Source organism: Canis lupus, chromosome 4 (genome assembly GCF_003254725.2).
Source record: "Canis lupus dingo isolate Sandy chromosome 4, ASM325472v2, whole genome shotgun sequence".
Lineage (NCBI taxonomy): Eukaryota > Metazoa > Chordata > Mammalia > Carnivora > Canidae > Canis > Canis lupus.
The window spans coordinates 46177803-46199263 of record NC_064246.1 but is presented as its reverse complement, the minus strand read 5'-3'; positions in this window follow the sequence as shown (position 1 = coordinate 46199263).

Here is a 21461-nt window from a genome sequence, read left to right as displayed (position 1 = left end):
AGGGATCCCTAAAAATAATATTATAAAAGATTAAAAAATTAACACATCAATAACAAGAACAGCAAAGGCTTCTAACTGTTAGTATAACATGGTAAAAAAAAAAAAAAAAAAAAAGGAAACAAATTTCCTAGTAATAGTAGACTGATCGTAAGGATTCATAAGAGGAGAATGCTGTCTTCCCCATATCTGGCCCACTGAAAAAATCCTTGGATAAAAGATGGCTAGCTGAAAGAAAACAAGAAGCAAATTACTAAATAAACTTATAATGGATCTGAACAGAGATGAGTAAATCATGAATTAGAGTAGAGTAATCAAAGATATCTTAAAAAGAATCACCATTGAATCTATAAGATTGATTGGACTTTTTGAATATATAAATAAATACTGTATCAGGAAGTAGAGGTGGTTATTACAGGGAGAATTGAAAGGAAAACATGGAGGAATTCATGAAATGAATATCTTAAGGTAAGGATACTTATACACACTTATATATAACATATATTTTAATATTTTACATAATACTGCAGTATAGTTTATATTTGTAATACTTCCTTACATGTGTACCAGTTACATGTATACTACTTAATGTGTAATAAAGGTTTATATATATCTACATATTTTATTTATATAGATCCATGCTTCTACTGTGAGACCATGATGAAATTAATGTTAAATTGTGGAAAAACAAGAACAAACTCAGTTAAAGATCATAAGGTCTTTTTTTTTTTTTTTTTTTAATCTCTATTCACCTGTGATAGTCACAGAGAGAGAGAGAGAATGAGGCAGAGACACAGGCAGAGGGAGAAGCAGGCCCCATGCACCGGGAGCCCGACGTGGGACTCGATCCCGGGCCTCCAGGATCGCGCCCTGGGCCAAAGGCAGGCACCAAACCGCTGCGCCACCCAGGGATCCCTCATAAGGTCTTTTTAATGGTTGAGATTCAGAGACTGCTAGATCATATGAGAAGCATACATGGTCTAATATGGACTTAAAGACTTCCCAGTTCAAGGATGAGCAAGGATGACAGCTGGCTATTCCTACTTATAAGGATATCTGGCTCCTTAAGCACCTTGTTTTCTGAAGAAGCTGTAGGTTACGCGATAGTTGCCCCACCCTTTTTCAAGTAATGCTACTTAACCATCCCAGCAAATCCCAGCTTGTTTTGAGACAAGGCTGAGTGAGCTGTAAGTAAACTACCCACAAGTGGTATCTCCCTTGCTGGACATGTTTTGGGGTCTGTTGGAAGCATTACTGTTGGAAAAGCAACTATGTAAAGAGGTTCCCAAGACATTTATTTTTTTTTTCTTTACCATGATATATAATGTTATGGAATATATAAATTCATTTTGCTATGGATTGGAACTATAAAATTAACTGATGTCTCAATGAACACATAGATTTTAGCATCTAACAGATTTAAAAGAAAAAGAATGCCTTCTTTATTAAATACAGTAGGGATACTGTTTATATTCCAGCCATTTAAAATCATTTTAAATGATCTGAAGTAAATAAAGATTACACATAAATATGCAATTTTGCATTTAAAAACATACTCCATATTATGAACAGAGGGTTAAATGTTAGGGTTTTGAGGTGAATCTGAAAGATGTCAGTATTATTTATTGTTAAATATTTATGAGCCCACTGGTAAGGACAAATCATTTTCCTAATCTATTTCACTAATAGAAATTATTTATAAGTACATCATTAATTATTTACATTTTCCTGGAATTATGTTTGCATTAATAATTTAAAAATATATAATTATCTATTAAATCATCTAAATATGATTTAACTTCATTTATCTTTTGTAACACAAATAGCAAGTTGATCATTAACTATAGTCCTATAAAATAAGGTATTCTGCTATAACAAGCTTGGGTGTTTAGAAAGAGTAGTGACAAGAGCTTGCATATCTATCTTTTTACTGAATATGTGCATGGTATAATTAATTTTCTTAAAGTTTCTGGAGTTTCAGACCTGTAAGGCTTTTGTCCACTAGTTACTATATACCCTAAGGTCTCTGGCATGTAGAAAGCAAATTTCTTTCTACAAGTTGCCAATTAAGTCAATGCCCTCAGAACCAAATGCCTTTCTATATACAGCAAGTAAAGACTGATTTTGTTCTGGGAATCACTAAACATTCTCACTGAAAACCTCAAGAAGATTTACTGCTGAAGAAAATGTATATCATGGCAGCTTTGTCTTCCCTCAGTTATGATATCCAAGATTGGAGCATCCTTTCATGAGTATTTCCAGAGTTTCTTGGTCTGGAAGTTGTATCTACAATTATAATCCAAATATAGAAAATATTAAGCCAATATTATTATCCAGGTTTCTTGGTCTGCAAAAAAATTAGGAGTTGGGGCGAGAAAGCCTGTTAAGATCTTTTTAACAAGCTGTTTGGAAAGATTCAGTGTTTAGGATACTGAGATGTTATCAGCTCATTCACTTTATTTTTTTTTTAAAGATTTTATTTATTTCTTCATGAGAGACACAGAGAGGCAGAGACAGAGGCAGAGGGAGAAGCAGGTTCCATGCTGGGAGCCTGATGTGGGACTTGATCCTGGAACTCCGGGATCATGCCCTGAGCTAAAGGCAGATGCTCAATTGTTGAGCCACTCAGGCTCCCCAGCTGATTCATTTTAAATAGAAAAACACTTTGCATACTTTATACATATTTGATAATGAGCCAAAGTAAGAATAAACATAATGTGACTTATAAGTGCAATCATTAATTTAAAAATCTTTGAGCTATGGGACACCTGGGTGGCTCAGTTGGTGGACCATATTTGAGCTCAGGTCATGATCTCATGGTTTTGGGATTGAGCTCTACTTTACGCTCTGTGCTCAGCAGGGAGTCGGCTCGAGGATTATCTTTCCATCTCCTTCTGGCCCTCCATCTATATGTGTGTTCTCTTTCTCTCAAGTAAATGAATCTCAAAATATATATTTATTTTTGAGCTGAAATCTCCAAATATCATCTTTCCTTACAGTTCCTTATAGACTTAGTTGAGCCCTCTTACTATTCATACACTGATGTACTAACTCCCCAGTACCTCAGAAAATGCATGGGGGTACCTGGGTGGCTCAGTCGGTTAAGCATCTGCCTTTGGCTCAGGTCATGATCCCAGGGTCCTGTGATTAGACCTGCACTGGGTTCCTTGCTCAGCAGGGAGCCTTCTTCTCCCTCTTTCTCTGCCCCTCCTCCTCCTTGTGCTCTCTCATTCTCTCTCTCTAAAAAAAAAAAAAAAGAAAAGAAAAAAAGAAAAAAAAGAAAAAGAAAAAGAAAAAGAAGAAAAAAGAAAAAGAAGAAAAAAGAAAGAAAGAAAGAAAGAAAGAAAGAAAGAAAGAAAGAAAGAAAGAAAGAAAGAAAGAAATGCCTGTAGTTGAGACAGGGTTTTCAAAGGGGTAATTAAGGTAAAATGAGGTTAAGACAGTGGGCCCTAATCCAGTGTAACTGGTTTCCTTAGAAAATTAAGAGACACACAAATACCATGTGAAGACACATGAAGAAGATGGCCACTTTACAAGCCAAGACAAAGGCTTCAAAAGAAACTTACTTTGCTGAATACCTTGATTTTGAACTTCTATCCCCCCAAATTATGGGAAAATAAATTTCTCTTGTTTAAGCTACTTAGACTTTTTTTTAAAAAAGATTTTTTATCATTTATTCATGAAAGACACACAGAGAAAAAGGCAGAGACTTAGGCAGAGGGAGAAGCAGGCTCCAGGCAGGGAGCCTGATGTGGGACTCGATCCTGAGACTATGGATCCCGCCCTGAGCCAGAGGCAGGTGCTAAACTGCTGAGCCACCCAGGCGTCCCGCTACTTAGTCTTTTTTAGGGCAACGTAGCAAACTAACAGAAAGACCTTATCTTTTTGACATCCTCATCACAAATCCCGGATTGTACTCTGCATGTACAATTCTAATTGTTTGGATCTAGGGCCCTCTAATGTGGCACTTGAAACAAGAGTTGAAGACAGTTATATAAAGACAGCTTCTTTATAGAGTAGTAGCCATTCAAATAGGGTTCAGATTTTAATTGCTTACCACTTTGGCTTTGGGTAACAATACCATTTTTAATATTTAGTTTAAGGAAGACAGTTTATGCAAATAACCTCCTTGAATGCTTTATTAACAGAGTCTTTCTACAACCTTTCCTGACAGCCTGGATACCATTGGGTATTCAAGTTAATCTGAAGGTTAAACCTCCCTGTAGATTTCTAAAAGGAAGCATTAACATGGCCCCAAACTAGGAATCTTAGTGGAAAAAAAACAACCCCTCTCATCCTAAAAACCCTCTTATTTTCCAAACCTTGGCCTGGAGTAAAGGATCTATTTATCTATTTCTATATCTATATCTATAGGAATGTATAAATAAGCTTATAGACTACCTCAAAGTACTGTATCCCCAAGTTTTGTCAATTTGATGGTTCATTCTGGGATAATCTTGACCCCACAGCCTTATAATTTTTGAACCTGTAATTAAACATACTAAGTATGCAGAGCTGTGTACTGATTTCCAGCTATGTGGTTTCAGGTTACAAATGTTGAAAAAATGTTAACTGCTTCCAACACAAGATGACCCAAGGGGACACTTTAGGACAATGGGAGCTACTGTGCATAAGAAACAGGGCTGATGGCAACATGTGTATCTTTTTAATTTGAGGATTATGTTGGAAATGAAACATAATCTCCAAGGTGAACAAGTGCTTCTGCTCGAGTACTTAACCCTAGCAGAAATTACCTGATTGAAACTAGCATAAATTACCTGATTGTTATTAACTGGTGTTAAACTTCTCTGCACTTTTAACACTTATTATATTGGAAACTATGATTTTTTTTCCATGTATTCGTGGATGATTAGAATGCCCCTTTATATTTAACATTTTAAAATCATATGCATTGAGTCTTTACCAATATATCAATATAGCCATTAAAAATATGAGTGGAAAGTTATCTTGGTAGGAACTCAGCCCAATATTTATTAAGACAGTTGTCTAAATTTCAGCAATAAGTTATGGGCATTACATTGGTCTGTTCTAAACAACAACAAAATGCATTTCATAATAGTTTTTTAAAAATCGAATGGCAATATAGATTATGCAGCAGCAACGCATGTACTCACACAGCACCACAGCATTTGCGTAATCTTTGTTGTATCAGTAGAAAGTTTTTCTCTGGACTTTAATCCAATTTTCAAATAATTGAATCCTAAGGTGATTGGGCAAAATTCTTCATTATAAGGTAACTTCAACCAAAGTCTTGAAAGACTGAAACTTTTTAGCACTATGGCAAATTATTTTTAATTACAAATCTTCAGAACAAAGTGTTGTGAAGGTCAAATTATTAATAAATTTCTGAAAATGTCAGTGCTTCTATAATACCACAAATACAATGTTAGCTCTCTTTCTGAATATATACTTTATAAATTTATATATATATAAATGTATAAATCTGAAATTGCCATGAACATTTCCAAATCTCACAGTATTTTCTAGAAAAATGTAAGCTAATACCTTGGTGAATGTGACATTAATTTATTACACATATGAGCAATGGAATAACTTATAAAAGCCTTTTAGGACACTAAGGTCAGAAACAAAGCCATCAGCATGCAATCAAACACCATTTCAAACATTAGTTTTAAAATATCTGTTTCCTAAATAACTTTCAGAATTGCTAGATCATTTGAAGGGACAGTGGGTGGGATTGGAGGTTTGTTAGGCAACCTTTGAATATTGCTTGAGGAAAAACAGTATCCAAGTGGCTCCAGAATTTCTCAACTACTCCTGTCTTCCAATCAAAAAGAATTTAGAGAAGATCATAGCTATAAAGAAACACAAGAAACTGGTAACGAAATTGCCTTCAAAGAAGAGAACTGATTGATTGAGAAGCATGGATGTAAAGGAGATCTGATTTTCACTGGAAACCACTTGTTTCTTTTTGTTTTTGCTCCATGTGTTGTACTATCTACTTTTAAATTGCTAATCTATTTTTTATGAAGAAAAAGCCAGAAATTAATATTTCAATGTGACTCTCTTAATTATAAATCTTGGCGACTAACTAATAGTTTTTAAAAATAAAAGCATCACAATTCCAGATTTCAAGATACCACTACAAAAGCTGTAGTAAGCAAAACAGTATGGTACTGGTACAAAAATAGACACATTAATCAATAGAACAGAACAGAGAGCCCAGAAATAAACCCATGGTCATATGGTCAGTTAATCTTTGAAAAAGGAGGCAAGAATATACAATGGGAAAAAGACAGTTTCTTCAACAAATGATGTTGGGAAAATTGGGTACCTGCTACATGTAAAATAAACTGAGCTATTTTCGTATATCATACATAAAAATAGATTAAAAAAGAATTAAGGATCTAAATGTGAGACCTGAAACCATAAAAATCTTAGGAGAGAGCACAGACAGTAATTTCACTGATATTGGTCATAGCAACATTTTTCTAGTTACGTCTCCTGAAGCGAGGGAAACAAAAACAAAAATAAACTACTAGGACAATATCAAAATAAAAGCTTCTGCACAGCAAAGAAAACAATCAATAAAACTAAAATAACCTACTGAATTGGGAAATATATTTGCAAATGGCATATCTGATAAAAGGTTAGTATCCAAAACATATAAAGGACTTATACAAAACACCAAAAATCAAATAATCCGATTAAAAATTGGCAGAAGGGCAGCCTGAGTGGCTCAGCGGTTTAGCACTGTCTTCAGCCCAGGGCGAGATCCTGGATACCAGGGATCGATTCCCATGCTGGGCTCCCGGCATGGAGCCTGCTTCTCCTTCTGCCTGTGTCTCTTCTTGTCTCTCTCTCTCTTTCTCTCTCTCTCTCTCTGTTTCTTTCCCTGTCTCTCATGAATAAATAAATAAAATCTTTTATAAAAATAAAAATTGGCAGAAAACATGAATAGACATTTCTGCAAAGAAGACATATAGTTAGTTGGCCAACAGAGACACATTCTAGATGCTCAACCACTCATCAGGGAGAAACATATCAAAACCACAATGAAATGTCACCTTGCACCTGTCAGAATGATTAAAATCAGATAACCTGAGTGGCTCAGTGGTTGAGCACCTGCCTTTGGCTCAGGTCATGATGTTGGGGTCCTGGGATCAAGTACCACATCAAGCTTTCTGTTCAGTGGAAAGCCTGCTTCTCCCACTGCCTATGTCTCTGCCTCTTCCTCTGTGTCTCTCATGAATATTTTTTTTAAATCATATACACAAGAAACAAGTGTTAGTCAAACATGTAGAAAAAATAACCCTTGTGCACTGTTGGTGCAAATGTAAACTAGTGCAACCAATGGGGAAAATAGTATAGAGGTTCCTCAAAAAGTTAAAAATGGAATTACCTATGATCAAGTAATTCTACTACTGGGTGTTTACCCAAAGAATACAAGAACATTAGTTTGAAAAGATACACACATTCCCTATGTTTATTGTGGTTTTATTTACCACGGGCAAATTATGGAAAAAGCCCAATATCATTATCAATAAATGAATGGATAAAGAATTGTGGAATATTACTCAGCATAAAAATATTACATAAAAAATATTAGCATAAAAAAGAAATCTTACCATTTGCAGCAACATGTATGGATCTAGAGGCTTTAATCCTAAGTCAAGTCAATCAGATAAGACAAATGCTATTTCACTTATACAAAGAAAAAAAGAGACATACAAGGAACAGACTCTTAACTATAGAGAATAAAACTGATGGTTACCAAAGGGAGGTGGCTGTAGTGGATGGGTAAAACAGATGAAGAAGAATAAAAGTACACTTGTGATGATCACTGAGAAGTGTATAGAATTGTTGAATTATTATATTTTACACATGAAACTCAAAATAATACTGTACGTTAACTATAAAGGAATTGAAATTTAAAAATAATGAAAACCCCTTCTAAAAGGGTAGAAAATTTAAAGTAACAATTCAAAAAATACATATTGATTTTCTCTGTCACAGCAAGAACCAACACTATCCTAGGCAAATAAAACATTCATTAGCCAAATCTGGTCTATGGTCTACAAGTTGAAAACCTCTAATTTAGACTAATGTGATACTTATGTTCCCTTGAGGAGGGAATAAAAGATACTTGATAAGTATTGATTCCTTCTCAAATTGCTGAACTGTGCACCTGCCTGTGTGTGTTGTATGTTTTTGGGGTGAGAGAAATGGAGAGTTGCCTTCTACATTATGTTTGATCAGGATGATTATTATCAGAATGATTTCAAATGATGAAGCAATATCAGTACTTCCATCCACAAATTGGTAGGCAAAGACAGACAGATACAGGAGTATAAATAGCAACAATCCAGTGGTTGAGAAACATGCATATATGTGTGTGTGTGTGTGTGTGTGTGTGTGTGTGTATAGAATTGACTAGAAGGTTATGTAGTGTGCAACCCCCAGGAATAAGAAATTATTGGAGTTGATGAAATAGACTTCAGTGGTGATACTATTTATAACTCAATCACCGCTGTTCTGATTAATTTCTACCAGTTGTATCGTCATGGCTTAAGTCTGTCAGTATTCTCAGTGTTTTACCTGTATTATCTGCTTTAGTTCTTATGAGTACGGATAGATACTGTTTTATACCATTTTAAAGGTGAAGAAAATGAAGCTTAGAGAGATTAGATAATTTGCTAACAGGGGTTCCTGAACACAAATTACGAAGTCTGTGTTCCTACCATTTCACTGTGTTTTTCTTTTTCTTTTTCTTTAAAGATTTTATTTATTTATTCATGAGAGACAGAGAGAGATTGAGAGTCACAGACAGGCAGAGGGAGAAGCAGGCTCCATGCAGGGAGCCCAACATGGGACTTGATCCCGGGTCTCCAAGATCACACCTGGACTGAAGGCGGCTGAGCCACCAGAGCTGCCCTCACTGTGTTTTTCTTAAAAGCCCATAGAAACAATATGTTTCAATTGGTCATCAGAGGATGTTTCAAAATTTAGTTTTAGTTTTGTTTTTTTTTTTCAGTATTTGAGTATGTATGTACTCCAAGTTCTCCACTCTTCATAGTATTCCCTCTTGTGTTACATCTGTTGGTTCATGTATTGATACTACCTGACTTTCAGACTGTTGGTATTGTTTCTTTCTAACCTGCCCTACAAATGTGGCAGATAATTATAGGATATTAAATAGTAAAAGCATTTTACTAGTCAGCACATGGTATATGATAGATAATAAGTTTGTCTCCCCTTTTTTCTTGAAAACAGGATACTTCTAGACCATGTTACTATTTGGGTGAAATTGGGGAATATACTTCAATTCTTTTAGGCCTATGTTGTAACGTGGAAAGTGTAAGAGAGGAAATCCTGTTTGAGTTTTAAAACAACTAATTTATCCTGTTACCTCCTAATATAGTGACACACATTTGGCTTGTTCTTACAATTTGGTCTGGAATTTAAAAATAAAACAGATTTTATGCTATGATCCTTCCAACTTGATTTTTTTAAAGCTGAATGGTTATGTGTGTAATACCAGTGAAGATTACATTTATGCATCGTACATATGCAAATATCATAGGTGTTTGTAGATAATCTTCTGATGGTACAATCAGCATGGGCACCTACATTTCAAACTGGAGGCATGAAATCTTAGATTTCATTGTGAGTCGGAACCAGTATGGAGAATCAGCGAAAACAGAGTAATTTCTTAAGTTTTCAATTGCTTTAATTCTAGAACAGATAAGCAGAAGAAATAAGTATATTTTTAGACAGAAGGGGTAAAGCAGGCATATTAGTTTTTCCATTGTATCACTGTATAACAAATTAGCACGGACTTGAGACTTAAAAGAACATCCACTTCATTACATCTCAGTTCTGAAGATCCGAAGTCTGGGTGTGGACTAGCTGGGTCTTACTCAGGGTTTCATCAGGCCACAATCATGGTGCTGATTGGATTTGTATTTTCATCTGAGGCTCAGAGTCCCCTTGCAGTCTCTCCCTGGTTGTTAGCAGGATTCAGTGAGGACCCCACTTACTTGCTGCTTATTCTCAACTTATAGAGGCAGCCTGCTGTTCTGTGCCATGTTAAGACTCCCCAAAACATGTAATTTTGCTCATTTTAGGACCAATAGGAGAGCATTCATAACAGCTTAAGAACCCTGACTTTTCTCTCCCTGCTCTCACCTCTAGATCACCTTTCAAAACTCATCTGATTACATAAGGCCTACCTGTACTCAAGGGGAGGGGATTATACAGAGCATGCACACCAAGTGGCAGGAATTTTGGTGTCTATATTAGAATCTGCCTTTTACAGCAGCAGAATTAAACAGAATCTTGCTATAGGAACCCCAACAATGTTAGAGTTTTCTCAACTTATTTTTACCAAGACTAAAATGAAATATTGTGTTTGGGTATAATTGCTGCATGATACTCATTCACACAATTTGAAAATCACTGTTGTGTGTATCTTTTTATACTGACTTTTAATACAATAAAATAAAATTATGTAGTATAATAAAGATAAATTTATTAATATAAAATTTATAATATAATATAATTTATTAATATAATATAATATTTTATTTTATAAAATAAAAACTTTTACCATGTCCAGTGAATATAGTTTTTCTTTTCATTTGTAATCAATATTTAAATTAGATTAGACTGGACACAATTTCCTTGCATGGCAATATACATTCCACATGGGCTAAAAGTTAAGTATTTCATCTGACAAGTTAGTTATATTTTGCATGACACTTAGAATAACTGCTATTGATTCTTGATTACATTAATATCAATATTTATGCTGCCATAAACAATGTTTATGGCACTGTAATTGATAAGACTATTAATGCTACCTACTTGTGGGACCTGCAATTATATTGCTATAAATGTAATTTATAGTTATAGTATCTAAATTTCATCCTAATGCTTGAATCCATAAAGCAATAATGTTTTATTTTACACCAAAACTGGTGACTAATAAAATTTTTAAAAAGGAATTTGTTTAATTGGCAAAAAGATAGTAACTGAATTTTTTTTTTTCTTTTTAGACCTTATCAGCTCAAAATTGTTTTTTGTTTTTGTCACCTATTCTTTCCATTATTTGCAAGATGGTCCTAGCATTAACTGGTGTAAAAATATATATTAACACTGATGAGTTAGCAATTCCATAACTTGAGGTTTTTCTAATATTTTGCCTGGCATGTATTTAATAGATATTTAATAAATTATGTGTTAAGATTTCCCCCTGGCTTATCCATAATGTAATGAGATACAGTGACAACTTTTGGTTTGGTATTCAAACCCTTTTTTCTTGTTTGGTTTGTTTTAGTTTTAGAGTATTGAATGCTATTTTCAGAGAATAATTTATCATCCAGAAAAGGAGGATAAGAAATTTTTTTAGAAGATTGTCCCTTAGTTTATAGGAGCAATCCTACCCTGAAATCAAATTTGTAGTATGATTTTGATAAAGCAAACATCTGTAAAAGGTGAATTAAATCTCAGATTCATCTCTGCTTTAAATAGTCATACTGACTAATCATATTATTTTCTTATGGGAAACTATTTCTTCCTCCCATTTCTCCCCCACTCCATTCCACAAATGACTGACAAAAAATTAATTAATTAAAAAATGCATTCCCAGAATTGTTGCTTTTAAGAAGCTGTTTGGAATATTTTGTATTGCAATATATTTAAGCAATTATAGGAAGAAAAAAATGCACAAAAAATAAAAATTACATTGCCCCCCCTTTTCTCTCCTGAATGGTTATCTCCCAATAGTATAACTTTATCTTAACTTTATTAAGGGATTTTTTTTCACAGACCAAGATAATGAGATCTTGAAATAATAAGATGCTTAAAATTTTATATGTGTAAATCTTGCTACCTATTCTTCCAATGTTTTCAGTGGATTACTTATTCAGTACTTGACTACTTCGAATATATGATTTTTGTTGATTCAGGGTATAGATTTTCTCATTTCAAAATAAGCTTATTTGCATAAAATTATATGTGATTTAAACATAAGTTTTGAATCTTTTTTACTTATTCTGTTGTTCTTTTAATTTGATAACAAATGTTGGAGTGCCTGGCTGGCTCAGTCTGTACAGCATGTGACTCTTGATTTGGGGGCTATGAGTTTGAGCCCCACAATGGGTGTAGAGCTTACCAAAAAAAAAAAAAAAAAGATAATAAATACCATCATCATGGGATTAGATTGAAACTCCTTTTTTTTTTTTTTTTTCTTTTTAAAGAGTTCCAGATCAATAACAAACACAGGAGGTTAGTCAGGAAAAGTCTACAATCAATAAAACTAGTATAAAAATCACATTTTGCTTTGATTTTTGTTTTAAAATTATAATTTGTTGAAATTTAGGGAGAATTAGCAAAGGAGGAAAGGGAATAAAAGTGTTGAGAATCAAATCTGATCTTAACATAAAGGTTGCTAGTTTTCCACATGAATGAAATGCGCATGCTTTGAAAATATATGACTCTGGTCCAGCCTGAGTTTTCAGGAATTATGGCATGATGCAAGAAAGAATTCAGTTAAAGAAAAATTAAATAAGTGTTTATGTTGAGTAATACTCCTCCCAAAACACTTTTTAGCAAGGTTGAGGGATGCATTAAATAAAAAGTTAAACAAAGAAGTCTTTCCAAGAGATGTCAAAGAAAAAAGTAAGGTTAAGTGCCTAGAACTGTCTGTTACCCCAAATTTATGTAGTGAGAGTTCATTAATCTCAAACAAGAGGATTCATACTCTATTTAATAAGATATCACATGGAGTTCCTTTCCATTTACAGTATGTTCCTAAAGGTGAAAACAGCAGGAAAATGAAATTACTTCATTTACTGGAATTACAGCTGCTTTTGTATAAAACTTTAATCATTTTATATATGACAACCTTGTGCTTAATGTTTTTAGAATATTCTTCATAAAACATTATTTAGCAAAAGCATACTCTCCCACTGAGCACATCACTGCTTTCAATGGCTGTGCTAATCTAGTTTGAATATATGCAGCGTTTAATCTTAATTATGATGCTGAAGTCTATACAATGTTAATTATTCATTTCACATGCTCCCTCCACTTTATTGTAAATCCTAATTTGCTTAACAAAATGTAGCTTTTAATTAGAACTGTGGAACTGTTGGGGTTTTGGGGCAAGGTGGTGTTTTGACTGTGTATGTATTTGTGTCTGTCTGCAGGCGTGTACTTTCTGTTGGTTTGGAAATACATGTGAAAGGGTAGTGTTGGAATCAGAGAAGTCAAAAGTTTTTAATTCATATCAAATTCTCAGTTTTTTTGTAGTTAAACGGGGAAAACAAAAAGCCACACATGGTTGTGATTTCAATAGTGAATGATAGTTGGATTGGAATACAAACACACATACATACACATGCAAAGGAAATGAAACAGGTCATTTTTACCTATGCACACTGAATAGCTAAATGAAATAGTTCGTTAGTTGACAATGATAGTGTTGTGTTAAACTCTTGAGATAGAAGAGAAAAATATATGATAAAAATGCAGGTAAAAAAAAACTTGGAAAAGTGATTTATATTTATTTTAAGTTTAAATACTTGAAACTCTCCAATGTTTCCCTAATTTCTGTTATTTGTGGATTTTAATATCACTTGTATAATGATTTTAATGTACTTTTTAAGTAATTAATTTTAAGCATTTAACATTTAAAATTTTTTTAAAAAGTGCTTGAAAATAGAGTTTTATATCCCTGCTGTAATAGGTGATCATTATTGTGAAATGTAAGTAAATAGGAAACTATTAAAATGTATTTCATGTATCATCTATCAACATATAACCACCAGAGGATCCATTTTATACCATTTTTAAACAGAGTACACACTGACTTAGAACTCTAGGTAAGAAGTCAGATATATCTAAGTTCTGCTTTGGTTAAGTTGTTTACAAAGACAAGAGATCTTAACTGTTTCATATACATTTACTGTAAATTGAGAAAGGTCATTTAAAAACTGAAACCAAAGAACTCCATGAAATCATAGAGATCCCTGTTGCTAATTTCGTAGACTAAAGTTCTGTATACAAAAAAATGAATTTATGATTGTAACTATGTGGTCATAAAATAAATTTTAAACATATACTCACACATATACCTCTAGATTGACTTATGAATACCTAGAGGTCTATAATATTCTAGTTTTTGTTAAGCTCCTCTTTCATAAAGAGTTCAAATAGGTTTGGCAAATGAATTAACAAAAACAGTTTTGCCCTTAAAAGCCTGAACTCTCTACTGCTGTCCTCTTCTACCTTGTTCATCAGTTATAATGCTAATTTCTGTGTCTCACCAACATCCTCTTAATGTGGTAAAACCCCATTTCCAACTGTAGTACTCTTTGATCCCATTTCCATTCTTATGCCCAATCTCCTTGGACCCCTCGATCCATTTACTCATAAGTTTAATTTTTTTGTATCCAAAAAACAAGTACATTAAAATAAATGACAGTGTATGGTTACAAATACTGCTACAGTTTGGTAAAAGTTTCAACAAGGAAAAAATCCATCTGAGAAGAGAGAGTAAATATTATAAACTACTATAAGGATCGTACATATATCTACATGTTAAGATTTTGATTTCTGATCAACAGTGGATAGACTGGCTTCCTCTGCCACTTGGTTCTGAACTAAATGGGTGTCCATATTCTATACACAGCTATGCTCACTGTGTTTAAATCTCATCTCTGTTGCTTACCAGCTGAGTAATTTCAGGAAGTTTATGCAACTTGTTATGTACCTCAATTTCTTCATCTATATAATTGATATAATAGTTCCTACCTCACAGAATTGCCTGGGGATGAAACATTTAAATATATGCAAAGCACTATAATCAGTAACTGGAACATGTGCTTTCTGCATAAATGTTTGCTTCTATTTTTTATTAAAAAGGTACATCTTAGAGTTTATGAAAAAACACTATTATTACAAAACACACAATGTTTCATATACTAATTGGTAAGAATAGTCCCCATGTACTATCTATTCTCTGCCTGAAGACTTTGAACTTAAAGTTTAAATCTTTTTTTTAATTCATTAGAGACACAGAGAGTGTGGCAGAGACATAGGCAGAGGGAGAAGCAGGCTCTCTGTGGGGAGCCTGATGCGGGACTGGATCCCAGGACCCCAGGATCATGACCTAAGCCAAAGGCAGATGCTCAACCCTGAGCCACCCAAGTGCACAAAGTCCAAATGTTCTTATTCCAAGAAAGAATTCTACTTGTTTCTTTCTTATGTCTGTTTTAAATATCTTAACAATATTTGTCAAAGGTTCAGATAAAGCTTGTGCTTTCAAGAAACATAAATGATGGGACCCCTGGGTGGCGCAGCGGTTTGGCGCCTGCCTTTGGCCCAGGGCACGATCCTGGAGACCCGGGATCGAGTCCCACGTTGGGCTCCCGGTGCATGGAGCCTGCTTCTCCCTCTGCCTATGTCTCTGCCTCTCTCTCTCTCTCTCTGTGTGACTATCATAAATAAATAAAAATTAAAAAAAAAAAAAAAAAGAAACATAAATGAAAAGAAATAGCTAATGATGTTGAGGGACATTATCCAAACTGGCTATTATAAATATCCAAAACCTCTGGATAATCACAAAAATTTCACTTAGGTTTCTTTCTTCATAAATTGTATAACCTCAATAAATCACCTATAATTTAAGAATCCTGAAAATTAAGTAAAAAATTGTTTAAAAAATTTATGTTCCCATGTACCATGTTGCCAAGTGCTATTCACACCATAGCCTTTCCTTTTTTTAAAAAAAGGAGAGATTCCTTCCAACTCCGTTTATAATCTTAACGTGTTTCACATAGTACTTGCCCGTAAGCTTTTCTATCTCCTTAATAACTATTTAGTTTTGTTTCTGATTCTTTCACTGTGTCCAGTGTAAAGAGCTAAGGAAGGAGAGAAGTGGACTACCTAACTAATCTTGAGATATTCACTTAGTTCAGAGTCCTTTAAGCCAATTTTCTTTTATTGAACTTTTACACCCTGGGGAATTCCCGAAGATTGTGAAGTTCTATGGAGCTTTCCTGAAACATAAGCCAGCCTGGCCCTTCTGTACCACTCTTTGAAATGAAAAGCTCTGGCTTTTTAGTCTGAATTTAGTTCTATTCACTATCTCACCATCGCACTAAGCTGCTTCTGAAGTTTGCCCCCCACGCAGTTCTAAGTTCTAAAGCCACGTTGTCCACTTTCTTTTCTGTGCTGCTTTTCATGCGTCCTCTTTTGTCTGTGGGCTTTGCCATTCTGTTTAGGTATCACCCAGGATGCCATGTTCTGTCTGATGTTTTCTCAGCTGACCTCCGGGTCTGTGGGGAGCCTTGCAGCATCTTTTTCTTCTTCTTCTTTCCTGTTTTGTTGCCATGGATGATTTGGTAGAGATTTGCAATTTTTTTGGGAAGAGAATGCTTTGCTGTTTGGCAGCATTTTAGGGAGAAGTGTGGAAAATTATGTTTTAAAAATCATGGACTAATGTTTTATCTCCTATCATCTTCATAGTAACCCCTCTGTTCAGTCTTAATTACTCCCCATTTTTTCATACATGAAGATAAATACCTTACCTGCAGTCACAGGATTTGAATTCCATTTTCAGAAACTTCAAAGACTGGGTTTTCTCTGCCACAAGGTATTGCTTCTTGAATATTCATTCTCCTAGTTCAGTTGTCCTTCACTTAAAATCAGTATAGCAGTTTCTGACCACTGCATGCTTCTCTTGGGGTGCTTATAGAATCCGGTTAAATAGCTCAAGTAAAAATAATTTTAACAAGTTGTTGATGATGATTGCATCTAAAAATAATGACAGCTTAGTAGAAGTAGTCCTTGATACTTTGGGTCTAGATTGTAATTTATTCAATCACCATGTACATATGGAACATCTACACTCTTCTAGAGTCTGAGTCTAGAGTAATGATTCAAACAGAAAGTCCCTGTTCTAGACCTTACATTCTAGTGAGGGAGGCAGACAATAAATAAAAAGACGAATACATACTCACATACACATCTGTATATCATGTCATGGTAAATGATTCAAAGAACAGTCGATGAGAAATAATATTAAAGAATAATAATATTAGAGAAATAATATAGAGAATCACCAACTAGCTTTATTATGCATACTATGTGAGAATAAAATATGTAAAATAACTTTGGAAATAGTACAAATAGTACATAAATATATAGAAGGATAATAACAGAGTATGACTATGTACTGAAAAGCCCTGTGTGAGATACTTAAGGATGGTGGTGTACTAGATAGGAATGGGATTCAGCAATCCTATTCCACCTCCTTGTTGCTTTGTGTGCATGAGCATATTTCTTAACTCTGTAAGCCTTATTTTCCTCATCAAGAAAATGAGGTGATAGAGCCCCTCCAAGGGTACTATAAAAATTAAGAGCAAAACTATCTGTGAAATCTTTTGCATAATTCCTGGCACATATGTAGTAAGTTCCATGGGAAGAGAGAGGTGTTAGTGGCAAGGGCAATAGTTGTGGTAGGAATTATTGTTATCAGTGTGGCTTTGGAGAATCACTGAGCATTTCTGTGCTTTACATTTTTCACATTTTTTCTTCTTTTTTCTCCTCTTCACAAATGTAGAAAGTGTAAATAATGTATGTGAAGCGCTTTGAGTGTATGAAGACAAATTTTTTTCTATTGTTATCTGAGGTGTCAAAAATAAAACCTAATTCTGAAGGTTTTCAAGAGCAAAATTTCCATTTTACTATTCAGTGGGAGTTCTTGCTTAGAGATGTTTTGCAAAGCCAGACCTAACATATTTAACTTGCATTTGAATAGCTGCCAGAGACCAACTGAAGAGAGGAGGCACAGCTCACAGCACCAGGCACTCCAGGCGGTACTTGCTGTGTTACTGTGTGCTGGGCAGTGCTCAGACCCCGCCACAGAGGTGCGGCTGCCACCAACTGACACCCAGAACAGAGATGATACGAACATACACAAATCATCTCTCCCTTGTCTCAACAAAGCAATATTGGACAGCTCTCTGCTGTGCTCATCTAGTTCATGGACACAGGCACCTTTACCCATGCAGATAGGTTTGCTACAATTTCTCAGTTGATTTTTGTGCAGGTTTCATACGCTTTTTTTTTATTATTATTATAGTGGTAAGAACGCTTAACATGAGATCTACCCACTTAAATTCCTAAGTGTAGAGTATGCTCTTGTTATCTATAGGCGCAATGTTGTAGAGCAGATCTCTAGAACTTACTTATCTTGCATATCAAACTTTATACCCATTGAAAATGTCCCTATTTCTAGCTCCTCCCTGGCCCTGGCAACCACCCTTCCACTCTGTGCTTCTTATGTTTGACTATTTTAGAATCCTCATATCAAGTGAAATGACACAGTATTTGTCCTTCTGTAACTGGATTATTCCACTTAGCACAGTGTCCTCAAGATTCATTCATATTGTAGCACATGACAGGACTTGACTTATTTTCTAACGATATTAGAAGGCTACTTATGTTTAATCACACCCAACTGTGCTTGTTTGGGTTCCCCTAAAATTCCTTGAAGGAAGATTTTATTTTATTTTTTTTTAATATCACCTATGTGTGTCTAGTCTACTGTTCCTTACACACTAGTTACTCTATAAATGTTCAGAGTTAAGTGACTAGGTTAGTTTGTAACAGTTCACTGTTAACTAACTACAAGTAGCTGACTAATTGGAAAACCATTTCTGACACTAACTCCTCTCATGATCAGTGAGAACAATATTATCTTAATTAGGCTCTTACCCAAAAAAGGCTCTGAAATGATTCTATAAAGAAAAATATGCCCCTGTGCTCCAATTACAAAGTGTAAGGAAGTTAAACATGTGAAGCCACATTAAAATATGTTGAAGCAAGTACAGAAAGTAGTTGTAACCAAGTCCCTCTCCCTGTCTCTCTTTCTCTATCCCCTCTTTTTCTTTCTCCTGCTTCTCCTCCCTCATAGACAATATTCAACTTTCACAGTAGATCACTTTCACAGATATTTGAGAAAGATAGTTTTTGGCAATTTACTGCTCTATTAAGAAACACTAAGAGGGCTCCTCTTAGTCCAAATGAAGGGAAAGACTTGGTTCACAGACTTGACTGCAACTCTCTTTTGTTTGTATGTTTTTGTTTTTTATTTTTTATTTTTTGGTTTTTGGGTTTTTTTGTTTGATTTTGGGAGTCATTGTTGGTGAAGTATTAGAAGAGGTACTCCATGATTCACAGTTCATTATTACTAGGTCCAGGAGCATTGAAATTGTGAAATAGCTTCTAAGTGGCTTGCTTGATAAAGACACATCATGATACTTTTCAGGGATGGTGGTTTTAAGATAAAAATAGAGATCTGGTCATCACACTGGAAAAAAATAGACATACTGTACAAGTAATATGCTTGTTAACTCTGGAGCTACGCTACCAAGCCCAAGGAAAGACATGATGACTAACTAGAAAGAAAAAATATTTCAAGAAACTGCCAAGTTGATGGGGATCCCTAGGTGGCTCAGTGGTTTAGCGCTTGCCTTTGGCCTAGGGCACGATCCTGGAGTCCCGGGATCAAGTCCCACGTCAGGCTCCCGGCATGGAGCCTGCTTCTCCCTCTCCTGTGTCTCTGCCTCTCTCTCTCTCTCTCTCTCTCTCTATCATAAATAAATAAATAAATAAATAAATAAATAAATAAATCTTAAAAAAAAAAGAAACTGCCAAGTTGAAAAGCATTTTTGATGTTTACATGTCATTGGAAGAAAATATATGATAGAGGGGTACTAATTCTTGAATTTGTTGCTAACACCAAATAAAATATGTTTTCACCATAATAAAACATATATTCAAGTATATTTATATATATATATATATAAATGATCATATAATACAAAAGAATGGATGTCTTAATCAATGCTCTTTGGACTTCAATCCACAGAAATTTACTGCCACTTCCTTACACAAAGATGAGAAATTGATTAAGAAATGTAAAGCCATATCATAATATGGAAGGGGAAGAAAGACATTCCCACCTTAGGAGGAACAGGGATGGACACCTAGAAAGCATTCAGCCTCTAGCACCATGGCTCTCAGACTCCCTTCATAGGCATAATCCTGTATCTTTACTTGGTCCTTTCTATGCTCTGCATTGTACTTTTATGGAAAAACTCCTCCCCAGAGTTGCAGATAACATGCCTCTTGTTCATGGAGAGTATTAATGCTTGACTTACTTCTCCCAGTCCAGTTTCAACTCTGAAAGAGCAAATATGAATATAAATCTAAGCCAGATATCCATTCCCAGTCCAGGAGGGTATTGCCAGGAAGCAGGGTCATGTAGTAAAGATATGGTTACTGTGATCTTCCCCTTATGTGTGGGACCACAGATCTCACAGAGAGAGAGGCCTTGTCTGGAAGAACACTCCAAAGACGCCTACTTTGCAAAAGAGGCAATTCTTACATGAGACAATGTTGAGAGGGAAAATGTGAGTGATAACTAATTATTGAAATAGAATTAGGACAGAGAGGGAAGTCTATTAGACACTGTTATGTTAAAAGAGGCCATTTAAAATGGCATCTGTTTAAAATTTAATATAAAGACCCTGTCATTATAGGGTGACTGGGTGGCTTGGTCAGTTAAGTGTCTGCCTTCAGCTCAGGTCATGACCCCAGGGTTCTGGGATCAAGTCTCACATTGGGCTCCCTGCTCAAAAGGGAGTCTGCTTCTCCTTCTCCCTCTGCCTGCCACCTCCTCTGCTTGTGCTCTTTCTGTATCAAATAAATAAATAAAATCTTAAAAAACAAAAAGACCCTGTCATTACAAAAGGATTTTCTTTGAGATGACTTATAATAAGGTAAAGAGGTACAAATAACAGGAAACTTATGCTATTGGTCATTGCTTAGAAATATAATTCATAAAAGAAAAATATATAATTTGTGTTATCACTATGAAATATGTACTAAGGTTAATGATTATGACTTTGGGCTGACGCCTCCTGACTATGCCATTCAACTATCTTTTTCCTTTCCCTTATACCTGGATAATTATTTAAAATTTTAAGCCAAAATGTTTAATTTCTCTTAAAATGATTAGTCAACTCAGATAAATATATATGATTATTATATAACTGTTATATATCATATACTATATATAAAATATATAGTATATGCAATATATATAACATATAAGAACTATATAAAAATATATACTATATACAACTTATAATGTATATTATTACAATTAATATTTAATCAATATTAGCTAAGTAATAATGCAAATGTTATGTATATTTATACACCATACCATAATACAAGTAATATGTAACAATTCAAATAATACAAATATATAATGATGAAGATGGCTATATGTTTTTTTTTTTTAATTTTTTAATTTATTTATGATAGTCACAGAGAGAGAGAGAGAGAGGGCAGAGACACAGGCAGAGGGAGAAGCAGGCTCCATGCACCGGGAGCCCGATGTG